The 15,374-nt window shown below is 37.5% G+C and overlaps 1 protein-coding gene across 1 annotated transcript in view; it reads right to left on the reverse strand.

Annotated features, from left to right (window-relative positions):
• The window catches only part of LOC129746372 (class E basic helix-loop-helix protein 22-like), a 162,735-nt gene extending 153,825 nt beyond the window's left edge, over positions 1-8,910 (reverse strand). The window contains exon 1 of the mRNA XM_055740005.1: positions 8,583-8,910. The gene's annotated coding sequence lies outside the window, so the exon portion shown is untranslated. The remainder of the gene's footprint in view (positions 1-8,582) is intronic.
• Positions 8,911-15,374: the final 6,464 nt, after the last annotated feature.

Genomic DNA, 15,374 nt, shown 5'->3' on the forward strand with positions numbered 1-15,374 from the left:
ATATTGAGTGGTTCTAAATGGAAAATTCTCTTTCGTGTTTCAAGGATTGCCCCTTCAAGATTCGGAAGGCCCTAACCGGGAACATCCTACGGTACGTTCTTTCACATTTACAACAACTGTCTGGAGGGTGTTTGGAAACTTCCTCCGAGAGTGGGAGTGCTATGACGACACGACGGCCAATGCAATGTGGAAGTACCATGGCGAGAGCATTTTCCAGGGTGAACAATTAGAGAACGTTTTCGGGAAAGTTGACAGGTGTCTAGTGCGAACAATGGCAGAACTGACACCCGGAATCTGGCATCTTTATTGGAATGGCTTTCGCCAAACGCCACCGCAATGAGTCTGGGGAGTGTTTATTTAAGGATTTTTTTTCAAGTTCCTTGAACTATAACAAACCAACACGAGAAGATTTTTTAAACAATAAAAATAAATATTTGCAGCGAGGTATGAAGTAAGTGAATTTATAAAGAGTAAACTTAAGAAATTGAAAAAATCGTTAAATTTAAGAAAATTGGATGAAAAAACGAAGGTTATCTGACTTAAATAATATCACTCTTTGAAGCCATTTTAAAAGTTGTCAATGTTTATATGAAAGCATATCCCTCCTTTTAACCATTTTTGTAATTTTTGTCTTTTTTGTAATTTTTGTCATTTTTGTCATTTTTGTCATTTTTGTCATTTTTGTCATTTTTGTCATTTTTGTCATTTTTGTCATTTTTGTCATTTTTGTCATATTTGTCATTTCTGTCATTTTTGTCATTCTTGTCATTTTTGTCATTTTTGTCATTTTTGTCATTTTTGTCATTTTTGTAATTTATGTCATTTTTGTCATTTTTGTCATTTTTGTCATTTTTGTCATTTTTGTCATTTTTGTCATTTTTGTCATTTTTGTCATTTTTGTCATTTTTGTCATTTTTGTCATTTTTGTCATTTTTGTCATTTTTGTCATTTGTGTCATTTTTGTCATTTTTGTCATTTTTGTCATTTTTGTCATTTTTGTCATTTTTGTCATTTTTGTCATTTTTGTCATTTTTGTCATTTTTGTCATTTTTGTCATTTTTGTCATTTTTGTCATTTTTGTCATTTTTGTCATTTTTGTCATTTTTGTCATTTTTGTCATTTTTGTCATTTTTGTCATTTTTGTCATTTTTGTCATTTTTGTCATTTTTGTCATTTTTGTCATTTTTGTCATTTTTGTCATTTTTGTCATTTTTGTCATTTTTGTCATTTTTGTCATTTTTGTCATTTTTGTCATTTTTGTCATTTTTGTCATTTTTGTCATTTTTGTCATTTTTGTCATTTTTGTCATTTTTGTCATTTTTGTCATTTTTGTCATTTTTGTCATTTTTGTCATTTTTGTCATTTTTGTCATTTTTGTCATTTTTGTCATTTTTGTCATTTTTGTCATTTTTGTCATTTTTGTCATTTTTGTCATTTTTGTCATTTTTATCAGTCTTATCGAGTTCTACTCTAATTTTTCCTTGTTTAACAAGATTTAACAGCCGGCATGACTTAAACGGAGCACCCATAACATATTTAAGCGTGTGTGTTTTCAAAAGTTTTCAAACAAGTAAATTTCTCTGGGCTTCTGAACCAAACTCAGTGGCCAACAGATGCAAGCCAGCGAGGAAGAAAGCATCTATTCTAGCAACTTTCAGGGACCAATTCGGAAGGTTGTAGAAGTTTTGCCATGTTGAAAATTGTTTTCGAACTTAAAAACATAAATTGATTATACTGATGTGGTTCTTTGGGTCCGTCCGTTTGGGCACTGGACTGGGCATGGGATGTTTTTTCTAGTTCTTCTGCTTCTCTTCCAGTTGTAATAAGAGTTTCTTTTTGCAGCCGGGTGTTGTCGTTTTCTAGGGATGTGATAGGCAGTGGCGTTTAAACTACTTTGCCTTGAAAGAATTTGGATATTTTCGGAACAAGAGCATACCTTAGCATAAGAAAAATGAAAGGTCATACTCAGGGCCGTAGGAAGAACCGACTCATGGGGGGGGTTTTGGAAAATTATTTTTACCTATGATTTTTGCCAAATAATGCACGAATAAAAAAATTAAAAAAAATTATGTTTGTAACTATGACACTAAAACCACAAAGATGATAAAGTGTCACTAATTAAACTCAATAATAATGTTTGTAACTTTTGATTATTCATTTTAAGTACTTTTTAATATGGAATTTTCATTCAGCAATAGTTAAAATCCTTTAAAAAAGTCTGGTAGATCAGACTTATATGAGGCTCTCAGAGCCAAAGGCATATAAGTAACAAAATGGTCGATTTTGAGTTAATGATGCGAAACGATTCTTCACACTACAAGCTACATTTAATGATTTTTTTGGAATTTTTGATTTTTTTTTACATACTTTTACATTAGAAAGAAAAATACAGATTCTCGAAAAATATATGGAAAATGGTCAAACACATCAATTTAAAAGCTTGTTTTCTCGAAATAAGCTTTTGTGCACTTATACCCCTTTGGCTCCAATGGCCTTATTTGATTTGAGCATAAAATAAGTTCTTTTAAGGGTAGCCTTCAATTACTTAATACAAAAAACTTATTCTATACTTTATAAAGCCCAAGCTTCCTAATTTTTTCGCAAATTCCAAGATTCTAACCTTTGATGTAAATAAAAAACTTTTTTTTGCATCAAATTGGATTGATGCAAACTTGAACTAAATTCATGATTTTAGTTTGAAATTAGGCTTTAAAGAAACTGCAATATCAATATTCAATCAATTATTCCCGTGGACGCAAATGTTGACCGATTTTGCCGAATGATCCGAATGATGAAAGTTCCAACAAACAATTTTATTTTTAAATTGCTTACAATTTCTGACAGCTTTCCAGTATTTAAGTGCTTCTTTGATTTTTTGTATTGTCCAAGATACATCTATTCAGCGATGTATTAATATGTGAGGGTCCAATGTACTTTTCGACCTCCATCTCGGATTTTTCGGTAGAAAAAAAAATCGTACTTAAAACAAAGACATCCAATTTTGTCTTTGCTTCGCTGTATCTCATTTCTCAATGACCCGATTTCCTAAACTCAAATTTTAGTTTTTTTTCGTTAGTTTAATCATCATTTTCATAGAACATTCTTGGCCTCTAAAAAATCTCAGTTCTTCAGTATATTGAAATGACGATTAAGATTGTTTTAATCTGCGCTTCGGATCATATTGACCCGAACGGCTTTGGAGGGTTAAACAATACTCCGAGAAGATATAGAATTTCGTGCAGATTTTTTAGGTTGAGATCAGGTTCAGTTTCTTTATCAGTAATTTTTTTTCATAAAAAATCAATCCCATAAAGAAAATCCTATTGATGATTTTTAAAATTATATCTGAGATATTTTCCATAATACAAAACTTAGAAAATTAACTCAAACTGTGTACAAATAAATTATGATTAAAAATTTGAAAACAGGAAATGAAATTGAAAAACAAATTTTTTGGTATATGTTCTCTTGAATTCCTCAACAATTTTATGTTGATTAAAAAACTCTTTAACAAAATAGAGCGTTTCTGAATATTGAATCTGAATTCTGAACCTGAATTCAAAAATTGAACTTTGATTTTCTATACGATTTCTGGAATGTACAAAGAAACCGCCATTTAGATGTTTTAAATGCATAAATTTTGTGAAGGAACAAGAACTAAGTTTAAGAACTTCGAATTTGAATATAAAACAAAATTCTTCTTTTTTTCGGAAAACTATGATCAAAATATTGAAAATGGATATGATTTTAGAAAAACATGATTCAAATTCGATATGAAATGCAAAACCAAACTTGAACCAGAATTTCAAAGCAGCTTTTCATTTCTAACTTCTTATAATTATTCGAACCGAAAATCAAGAATCTTAAACTGGATACAGAATCAGAAAACGAAAAAAGAATTACAATTTTGTTTATGGAAAACAGAACCAGAACGTCCAAAATGGGTTCAATTCAAAGTTTAAATAAATTTCTATAAACACGTGAGAAAGTTTTGAATAACTGCATCAGAATTCGGCACTTGGGATTGGTTTTTAAGGATTTGGCATTAGTTTTTAATCTGATTGTTACTCTAGAATAACTTTACTCTATTATCATAATTTGATTATTAATTTAAAATTTTGAGTGTTGAGTAGAATACCTCGCTTGCTTTTTTGGACTCTCATGGGGGGGGGGGTTTAACCCCCAAAACCCCCCCCCGTTCCTACGGCCATGGTCATACTGGTACCAAATAGATTAAGTGTGGGCAAAAATATTTTCCCTAGATAAAACTTTATAAACACTTTAAAAAGGACCTAATTTAAAAATGTACTTTTAACAGCCTCTCGGTGGCATCAATTCTCATTTCACGCTTCATTGAGGAGCGAAATTTAATTGAAAACCACTGAGAACAGGCACCGGTTTTCCCACAAGAAAACCGATTCGAAGGAAAACTTACCTCCCAGGGTGTGCGCCTACCACATCCTTCTAACTCGCACAGCCAGGGCACCTACTTTTTTCCACCTCCCTCACGGCTAGAGAGTCGAACTTGGCAACTTTCTCAATTCACAGAACACACGCCCTCGCCGCTTGGTTCAAACCAAGGAAGACACATCATCCGGCAGCAACAACACAAGGCTCGGACCCGGAGTGAGTTTAATTTTAATTAAATTTCAATGCTGTCAGTTGGGTCCATGTGCTTTTTTTTGCTGCTGCTACTCAAAAAGTTTGCCAGCAGCTGGGCCTATGTGTGAGTATGTATGAAGGCGCGCGTACCACAGACATCAGAGGGAAACCATTCACAAAGTTGTGAACCTTATGGGAAGGGAAGTCCAAAATTTTTTAGAACTTTATCCTACCGATGCCGTGAAATATGAGGTTATTTTTTCGTCGTCTTGTGCCGGAACCTACATATTTTTCTGGTGCCAATCGGCTAGTTTACCACTAACGGCAGCTTCAAGTTGAGAGCACCACACCATGTGATCATAAAGTTTCCAGGGATCTCTCAAAGTTTCTAATAGATAGATAATAAATTTATTAGACATTTTTTTAAGGCACTCAAAATATCTTACCTTCGTGAAAACATGGAGAAAGCGAGCGATAATTGAGATTGATGTGAAATGACAATCACTTATTGGTTTCAAAGTTCCATTGAAGTGAACGCTTTTCTACTGAAAGTTCTTAAGAAAATGGAGTTGACTTAACTTTAATGAAAACAACACATGAACTCTCTGGAGCCACCATTATTTTCACAATAATCTAAAAAAAATCTTAGTAAGATTGTACTGTGCATTTCTATTACAAGTAACAAATACTAAAAAGATTGAAAAGGCATATTAATCATCAAAAACAAAAAAAAAATCATTTCATCTTTTTTGAAGTTGGATAGAAATTTAAAAAAATCCCTTTCTTTGCTCATAACTAATTTTTTTTTACTAAGTCAACATTCATCGCACGCTTCGTTTCAAATATTTCCACGAAATATGAAAAACCTAGCGTTTGTCTTTGATTTACCAACTTTTTTTTGTTGAAAAAAAAAAATGCTATTTTATAAAAAGTAAGCGTGGAATTTTTTGGAATGTGAAAAAAATCCGACTTGTTTGCTTCCGAAAATTAAAAATAACATTCTTGCCCGCGCGTGGTGCTGCTGAGCAATGTGTCAAATTTAAGAACACTCAACGTATATTTCCAGTGCCACTCAGCTGTCAACTAACGCAACATCAACCACATCTGATAGCTCTTGGAATATTAGGGTGGTTCAGTTAAAAAAAAATGGACATCGGTGAAGGAGCAATGATATCTTTAGCTCTTTTTATGTGCTTTTACAGTAAAAAATATAGTGTTGAATTTTTCAAGCAACACAGGCAGACTAATATGACAATCAAACTCACTAATATGACAATCAAACTAAATAATCCATCAAAGACACCTGTGGATTCATTTTCAAGGTTATGTGCCGTATTTACAGTCTTCAGACCGTATTAAGCATTGCCAGATGTTATTTGAAGCTATCAGGCCTAACTTATAATATTAAAGTCATCTTTTACGGACATTTTAAAACCCGGATTTGAAAAAACCCATATTTGAGGTGAACATACCATAGCCGGATTGGTAGCCTTGCTCTAGATTTGAAGATAGTTTTGTTAAATTGAATTGATTCTGATTTGTCCAGTTTTTACTATCATCTAGAACAGTTCTATTCCTTCATTATCTGAAAATCTCAACCAGTTTCGGATCTAAAACTTGTTAAAAATAGAAAAGGACAAGGAACATTGCCGAGACGAAGCCAATTAATGGTTGAAAACCAACCTAAAGCATGTAACGTCGTGACGCCAGAAACTTTTGTAAGATCCTCAAATTCTTGGGGGCATCGTCATTGTTTAAATTTGTAGAACTGAGAACTATTTAAAAGCTGTCAAGCCGAACTTCCGTTAGAAGGTCGTCAAACTAGAAAACCTTTGGGCTGCCTTCGAAGCGAAGCCAGTAAAAGCTTGTCGTACCGGGAACTACAAGAAGATCAACGAGCCAGTGACTCTTTATAAAAGCCTTGTGTCCGTCGCAGAGCCATAAGAAGGTCATTGAAAAGTCGTAGAGCCGAGAACCTTCTGACGAGTCGAAAACTAAACTAGATCCATCGAAAGTCGTCAGTTCGAGAGCTATTGAAAAAAATTTTTGAGGAAGGTCGCTCGGTCAGGCACTAAAAATTGTAGGGTCACATCGTTAGGTTTTGAAGGTCATCGGACTTTGAAGGTCGTCAGAATCTCAAACCTCAAGGTCGGTCAGGCCGTCAGGTCGTCAGGCTATTTGAGGTCGTTATTCTTTAAAGGTCGTCAGGCCTTGAAGGCCGTCAGACCTTGAAGGTCGTCAGGCTTTGAAGGTCGTCAAGCCTCGAAGGTCGTCAGGGCTTAAAAGTCGTCAGACATTGAAGGTCGTCAGGCCTTGAAGGTCGTCAGGCCTTGAAGGTCGTCAGGTCGTCAGACCTTTGAGGTCGTCAGGCCTTGAAGGTCGTCAGGCTTTGAAGGTCGTCAGGCTTTGAAGGTCGTCAGACCTTGAAGGTCGTCAGGCCTTGAATGTCGTCAGGCCTCGAAGGTCTTCAAGCCTAAAAAATTGTTAGGTCTTAAAAGTCGTCAGGCCTTGAAGGTCGTCAGGGCTTGAAGGTCATCAGGCCTTGAAGGTCGTCAGGCCTTGAAGGTCATCAGGCCTTGAAGGTCGTCAGGCCTTGAAGGTCGTCAGGTCTTGAAGGTAGTCAGGCCTTGAAGGTCGTCAGACCATGAAGGTCGTCAGGCCTTGCAGGTCGTCAGGCCTTGAAGATCACCAAGCCTTAAAAGTCGTCAGGCTTTAAAAGTCGTCAGGCCTTGAAGGTCGTCAGGCCTTAAAGGTCCTCATGCCTTGAAGATCGTCAGGCCTTGATGTTCGTCAGGCCACGAAGGTCGTCAGGCCTTGAAGGTCGTCAGGACTTGAAGGTCGTCAGGCCTTGAATATTGCCAGGCCTTGAATGTCGTCAGGCCTTGAAGATCATCAAGCCTTAAAAGTCGTCAGGCCTTAAAAGTCATCACTCCTTAAAAGTCGTCAGGCCATGAAGGTCGTCAGGCAACCGGATGAAAGGTCCTCAGGCCTTGATGATGGTCAGGCCTTGAAGGTCGTCAGGCCTTGATGGTCGTCAAGCCTTGAAGGTTGTCAGGTTTTGAAGGTCGTCATGCCTTGAAGGTCGTCAGGCCTTTAAGGTCCTCAGGCCTTGAAGGTCGTCAGGCCTTGAAGGTCGTCAAGCCTTGAAGGTTGTCAGGCTTTGAAGGTCGTCAAGCTTTTAAGGTTTTCAGGCTTTGAAGGTCGCATGGCCTTGAAGGTCGTCAGGCCTTGAATATCGTCAGGCCTTGAAGGTCATCAAGCCTTAAAAGTTGTCAGGTCTTAAAAGTTGTCAGGCCTTGAAGGTCGTCAGGGCTTGAAGGTCATCAGGCCTTGAAGGTCGTCAGGCCTTGAAGGTCGTCAGTCCTTGAAGGTCGTCAGGCTTTGAGGATCGTCAGGCCTTGAAGGTCGTTAGGCCTTGAAGGTCGTCAGGCCTTTGAGGTCGTCAGACCTTTGAGGTCGTCAGGATTTGAAGGTCCTTAGGCCTTTTGAGGCCGTCAGGTCTTGAAGGTCGTCAGGCCTTGAAGGTCGTCAGGAGTTGAAGGTCCTCAGGCCTCTTGAGGTCGTCAGGCCTTAAAGATCGTCAGGCCTAAAAGGTCGTCAGGCATTTAGAGGTCGTCAGGCCTTGAAGGTCGTCAGGCATTTATAGGTCGTCATGCCTTGAAGTTCGTCAGGCCTTGAAGGTCGTCAGACCATCGTCTTCGTCCGTCGCGACTCATTTAATTCAAATCATTCTCAGCGTTCACAATGGAAATGAAAGCTATCAGGCCTTGAAGATCTTCAGATCTTGAAGGTCGTCAAGCCTTAAAGGCCATCAGGCCTTGAAAGTCGTCAGGACTCAGAGAATGTCAGGACCTAATGGTCGTTAGGCACAACCCACTCCAGCAAAATCTCGCTATACCCCTTACTTATTTTTTGAAATGTTTAAAAAAAATTCTCATCCATTTTATTGAAGTCATTCTACTTTCCCAAATTTTACTCACCGTTATGTGAATCACCCTAACTGAAACATGTTTCCTCTTCAACAAACCAAATCCAGCGTTCAATTTCCAGCGAACGTGACAGACGTTGTCGAAAGTTTCATTTAGCTCCCGTCTTTTTTTTCTCGTTCCTTGCACTCTGTCTTCCAGCATTTTTTATTTGTCAAGCTGTTTTCCGGCACCTCCCCACTTTTTTGGTCCTGTTTTTTTTTTTCATTTCTTCAATCCATCCAATCCACTTGAAAAACATCGACCCCTTCGCCATGGCCCACTTCACAAATGAGCTTAAGAGAGCGCAGATTTTCCTATCACTTTAATGTGCTGCCATCCAATTGAACGGTTTCTTCATCCTCTTTTGGCCCCTTTCTCTTTGTTGAGCAAGATGGTGTTAGATATACCTATGTTAGTTTAATAGTTCAATACTTGCTGTTTTTTTCTAAGTATTTAAACTTGGATCCATGAAGCTGCTTTTGGTTTAACGAGGAAATGTTATTTTTAGTAAATTTATTTTGTCTGTGGATGCTTCCACTAGATTTTTTCAGTGCCACATGCAGATAAATTTCAATTTATGGAAGGTCTCAACTTCAACAGCTTATGGAGGTCTCAAAATTGAATTGTTTATAATTGTGATTATTAAAACTGATGCTAAACCTGACTTAAGCAACATCTGGACAACTTTACTATTTGAATTAGTAATTCAATTTCTTCCAGATCCCTAGGAAAAATATGCATGATCTAAGAGTTTTCTTGAAGAAAGAAAAATATTTTTCCAGACCGGTTTTTCTCAACAGCTGCCTCGACTTCATCTCCCTCAATGGGAAAGTGTTTTCCCATTTTCCATACACATGTCTTAAGATCTTACCAGGATTCTCTTTCTCTGTTCATACGGTTCCGGCTGCAAAAAGTAGCACTGTCATGGTTTTTGCGCGGGCCGCCTTTCTCGTTTCTCGCTCCTTGCACTTATTTATATTTCATTTTAATTAAATTTCATTTGCCTCGACAAAAGAAGCTTGCCAAGTTGTTGGATGTGTGGCGGTTTTGTGTTTCACTTCACAGAAAACCGAGGACTGTGGGTGGCATCATGGGTGAGAATGAGTGAAAATGAGCGCCCGGATTCTTCCGCAACTCCTTTTCGTCGTTTTTGCATAGAAACAAAACTCCAACGCAAACAAGGAAGTCTTCCGTAGTGTTCCAAACTTGCCGCCAAGGTAGGAAATAAGTTTCCTCATTCTAGGGTTTTTTTTTCTTCTCTCACTCCACTTCGCCATCTTTGATGATGGGAACAGAAAGCCACTTGTATAAATAAGAGATACCATTTTTCGGTTTCGGTTTTCCTCGAGGTTTGTTCCGGCCGTGATTAAGATTTTCGCTTCGCTGAAGCTGTAGCTCTGGAAGTTGTTTCGGAAAATTTCCCTTTTGTTACACACAACAAATAACGTTGATGCGATTAAATTTTGGCGCCCCCATATTGTTATTGCTTCGGGAGAGCGTCTCGAGTCAGCAACAGCAAAAATAGAAAGCAAGCAAGAAAAAACGAGAAAATAAAACGTTAAAAGCACGAAACGTGACGATGCTACTAGCTGCCGGAAAAGCAAAATTCTTTTGAAGTCTTCTGCCGAAACTTCCACGAATGTATTCGAACGAGGAGGCTCAACGAGATTAAAATTTCATACGAATCGATCAAAAGAGCCGATAATTGAATTTCGGCGGAAACAAAGCGCGTGAACATGAATAACGAGCGCAGGCGCGCGCGTTTTGTATCGCGTTCGCTGGAATGTTCACCGCCCCCTCCCTCCTCTTAACGCCCCCGTCTCACCGAGACAAATGCTTGATTCAATTTACCCAGTAGGAGTCATAATAAACTATATTAAACCGCTTTCACTAGAATGATTTACCGAAGAAAAAACTAGTGAAAAAAATTTCATAAAACGCATCGGTTGACTATGCAGAAAACGACGTTTTTTTTTCGACAAATTCCTACAACAGAAAGAGGTGAGTATTTCCCCATTCAAATATCTCGAATATGTACGGGCATAGTCCGTTTTCAGATGAATGTTCCAGAGGATCTTTATAGACGAGCCCGCCATATTGTTTATTGTTTATTAGAATAAAATCAACGGATCGTATGTAGATCCTAATGATAACTTAATAGTAATATCAATACAAGATAAAAATTAACACAGATTTATACATTTCTTCAAACAGTTAAAACTGTTCTCAGGAACACGTTCCTCGAAACAACAAAGTCGAAATGCTCAGAAAAGCGATTGAACGTTTTCAATAAAGGGTTAAAATTTGGCCAAGGGAAAACGCGTGTAAATCGGTGAAATCGTTTATTTAAAAAATCAAATTAAATTTTTTTTTCAAGTTTAATAAGTATAACATTCAGGAAAAATATTCATTTACCCTTCCGCTTTCCAATTCCGAATTGCCGGGCCTTACGCTTAGCCCATGCCATCAGATTTTGTACAGCCACCTTGTCCACCTTCTTCGCCGCAGAAAGCCAGTTTGCCTTGAACTGCTGCTCGTCCTCAGCAGTGTTTGGTCTTCCTTTGGTTCCGCTTGACAATAGCCCAGTATTTCTCAATTCGGCGGAGCTCTGGCGTGTTGGGAGGGTTCTTGTCCTTGGGAACCATCTGCACGTTGTTGGCGGCGTACCACTCCATGGCCTTTTTACCGTAATGGCAAGATGCCAAATCCGACCAAACAGTACGGAACAACCGTGTTTCTTCAGGAAAGGCAGCAGACGTTTATTCCAACACTCTTTCACGTAAATTTCTTGGTTAACAGTCCCGGAAGCTATGAAAATGCTGCTTTTCAAGCCACAGGTACACAGGTACCTTTCCCCTTCCTTTAGCCGTATTAAACTTCTGTCCCAGAAGCTGCTTGTAGTCGGCTTTGATGTAGGTTTCGTCGTCCATTACCACGCAGTCAAACTTCGTCAGCATCGTCGTGTACAGCCTCCGGGATCGCGCTTTGGCCGTCGTATTTTGTTTATCATCGCGATTTGGAGTCACTACCTTCTTGTTAGTCGATAGTCCGGCTCGTTTTTTTTGGCTCGATGCACGGTTGTAGACGATACACCCAGCTTATTTGCGGCATCTCGGAGAGAGAGGTTAGGGTTTCGCTTGAAACTACCGGCAACTCTCTTTGTCGTCTCAGCGGCTTCCGGTTTTCGATTTCCCCCCGATCCAGACTTCCTGGCTGTCGACAAACGTTCTCCAAATACTTTAATTACATTTGAATCGGTTGATTTGGTATCTTTTAGCGATTTTGCCAGCTTTGCGTGCGAGTAGCTCGGATTTCCGCGATGCACGAGCAAAATTTTGATACGATGCTCTTCTCCCTTGGACGGCATTTTGACAACTGAAGAGTGAATTCCAAAATCAAAATAGGAGCAGCATTCTACACACACACCTTCAAAATGAAGGGTGTTCAGGTTTTTTAAATTCAAAATTGAAAGAAATACGTCAAGTTGATATTGACCAAATTTTGACCGTACCACCCTTTATTCCGATAACTGCGCTGTTCGCTCCGCTTACGTGAAAATGATACGACCGAGCATTAACTGCGATTCAGGGGCAGGCAATTCAAGTCACACCACTGAGCAAACACATTGAACTGCTGCTGCTGGAAATTGGTGTCCTCTTGGCTGTTTATGGTGTAAAAGAGTTTCAGGTCGTCGGCATATGCAAGATTTTTGCAGTTAAGGAGCGAGAGTTCGTCATTAAAATATATCACGAAAATAAGTGCTTCTAAATGACTTCTTTGAGGCACACAGGAGCAGGCAAGAAAATGATTTGAAAAGGAGTCACCAATACGAACGGATAACTTTCGACCTGTTAAGTAACTGTGGAACCAGTGCAGAAGAGATCCACAGAAACCCAGACGTTCCAGCTTTGCGATAGCGATATCGTGGTTCACCTTGTCGGATGCAGTATATTTATATGGCGTCAGTTTGGGTTTTCATAGATCACCATCTAGAACGAATCCTTGATTGACAAACATCATATGTTTTCGACCGAGAAATGTTTTTAAATTTTAATTTTTGGCTTTTTAAGGTCTTGGATCTCAATCAAACAACTTATTTTTCGAAATACCCGACGTTTCGACCATTTTGTGTGATCTTTCTCAAGGGAACTGGAAGTTTATTTGAATAATTAGTTTTGAGCATTGTTAGTGGACTATACTAAAGTGTGTAAACTCACTTATCTGTCTGCTGTTATTGTCAATATCGTTTTTTTTTCCAACGGCTAGGTGTCCAGTACTCGCAGCTCTGTGGGGGGTATTGATGTTTTTTACATACTTATAAATTTAACATCTTACAATTTCAACCGGAAAGAAAAGATTATTTTTCATCCGATTTCCTATGGTCGCACTTTAACGAACTTTTTGAACTATGGATGTTGTGTTTTGTGGATTGTGTGGGTGTTGTTTGGGGTTGAGCTTTCCGAGTTGGTAAGTGGGATTTGAATTGGTGTAATGTGTGAGTTTAGAGTATTCTTTATGCTATTGCTATTGCTGGTTGGTTGTTTTGGTTTTACGGATTGTAATATGCCTGTGTATGTTGCACTTAATCTAGCTGTATCTGTCCTGTAGTTTACGGTATTTTCTGTGTTGGTGATATGACACATCTCCAATACACGCAATGTTGATGTGAATTGAGTGGAAATTTAATAGTCTGCCTGATGCAATCGGCTTAGCATACCACTGCGTTGATATTGTTTGATCTGTATTTCGGGTAATCAACGTGTCCAGATATAGTAATTGGTTTTGCGATTCTTGTTCTATTGTCAATTGTAGCATTGGGTGGTAGGCGTTGAATGCTTCTAATGTTTCTTGCGTTTTATCTTCTGGTAATGCTATTATCAAGTCCTAGACAAACTTTTGTATGTATGGAATTTGAAAGTCTAACTTTCCAGTCACGGTTTTAATTAGCGTGTCGACTACTAATTCCGCCAATATAGGTAATAAGCAACTGCCCATTGGAGTTCCTTCGGTTTGAATATAATATATGTTCCTAAACTGGAAGTATGAGCTTTCGAGGCAAAATTCAACCATCTCTAGAAACAGGTCCAAATTGATGTTGGTACAGTGTATGGGGGAAAGTGTTTTATGTGTGAGTTTACACACTTTAGTACAGTCTACTAACAATGCTCAAAACTAATTATTCAAATAAACTTCCAGTTCCCTTGAGAAAGACCACACAAAATGGTCGAAACGTCGGGAATTTCGAAATATAAGTTGTTTGATTGAGATCCAAGACCGTAAAAAGCCAACAATTAAAATCATATGCTATCTTAATCATAATTTTATTTCACTATTTTTTTATGTTTTGATCTCGTTGAAAAATCCTGCTAACTGAAAGTTACTTTTTGTTTGGAGCCACTTATACCCCTTTGCCACCAACCCAAATGTCATTTCTAGTAAGAAGTGTTTTTTTATCGAGATGAAAATTTTTTAAAAAGTGGAATTTAATTTGTATTTAAAAGTAAATCATGTTTGAAAATTTACCATCAACAGTTAATCAATTCATTGCATTTAGTGATAATTCTTGTGAACGAAATATTATCAAATTTTGTATTTTTTTTTATTCTTACCCCAATAAATGAATCCCAAATTCCTGATTCTGGCCATAGGTATATTTTGGGCTAGGCTCAATATGTATTTGTATGAGATAATTAGGTTAACGTTGAAGCACTAGTCGTAAATGTACTGTTAAACATAAACTCATAATGAGCGGAAGTTCATTTCTAATGTCTATTTTATCAGTTAAATGCGCAGGAAACATGCAATAATTGAAAATTCATTGGGAAATACCATGAATCATTCTTATATAATTATTCTTATATAATCATTCTTATAATTATCCTGAGGATAATTTGTTGATATAAGAGATAAACTTCAACCTGACAAGAAAAGGTTGATCTTTAGACATTAAATCTCTCGATTAACTGTACCAGGGTACATTTCCCATCAGAACAGTAAAAAATAAATATGTTAATAAACTATTTGACTTTCGCCTTATTAAATCCCTATGTTTTCTAAATCATATCAACGAGACAAAATCTCCTGAAAATGAAAGTTTGTTGGTGGCAAAGGGATATAAGTGAATTTATTTGGTGGCAAAGGGCTATAAGTGCAAAAATCTAAAATCATGTGTTGCCTCAATTAACGTCAAATAAAGGTTGTTTTTCTAAAAAAATGGTGTCAAATGATTTGATTTTATTTAAGAAAATCAAACTCATCAAAAAATTCCTATGGAATTTATTGGAACATAACGAACTTTATATGCTCTTTTCTCAAAATCAGCTTTTGTGCACTTATACTCCTTTGGCTCCAAGGGCCTCATATTTGAGTATACATTAAGAAGTGGAAACTATGAATTTTGTAAAAAACAAGAAAAATAAAGCAACGTAAACGAAAAGTGTCAAATTGACAGTCAAGGGGGGATTGAGGAGATTTTTTGTCTGGGCTTTCAGGGTATGTCCATAAAAGAGTAATGATGCAAAACATGGCCTTAGGAACGGGGGGGGTTTTGGGGGTTAAACCCCCCCCCATGAGGGTCCAAAAAAGAAAGCGAGGTATTCTACTCTAGACTGAAAATTTTAAATTCATAATCAAATTATGATAATAGAGCAAAGATATTCAAGAGTAACTATCTGAACTAAAAACTAATGCAAAAACCTCAAAAATCCATCCCAAGCTTAAAATTTGCTACAGTTTTCAAAATTTTCCCACTGCTTCATAGAATAAGGTTGTCAGACTTTTTTCAGCACGTATCCGGGCCGGACA

The sequence above is a fragment of the Uranotaenia lowii genome, chromosome 2 (assembly GCF_029784155.1).
Source record: "Uranotaenia lowii strain MFRU-FL chromosome 2, ASM2978415v1, whole genome shotgun sequence".
NCBI lineage: Eukaryota > Metazoa > Arthropoda > Insecta > Diptera > Culicidae > Uranotaenia > Uranotaenia lowii.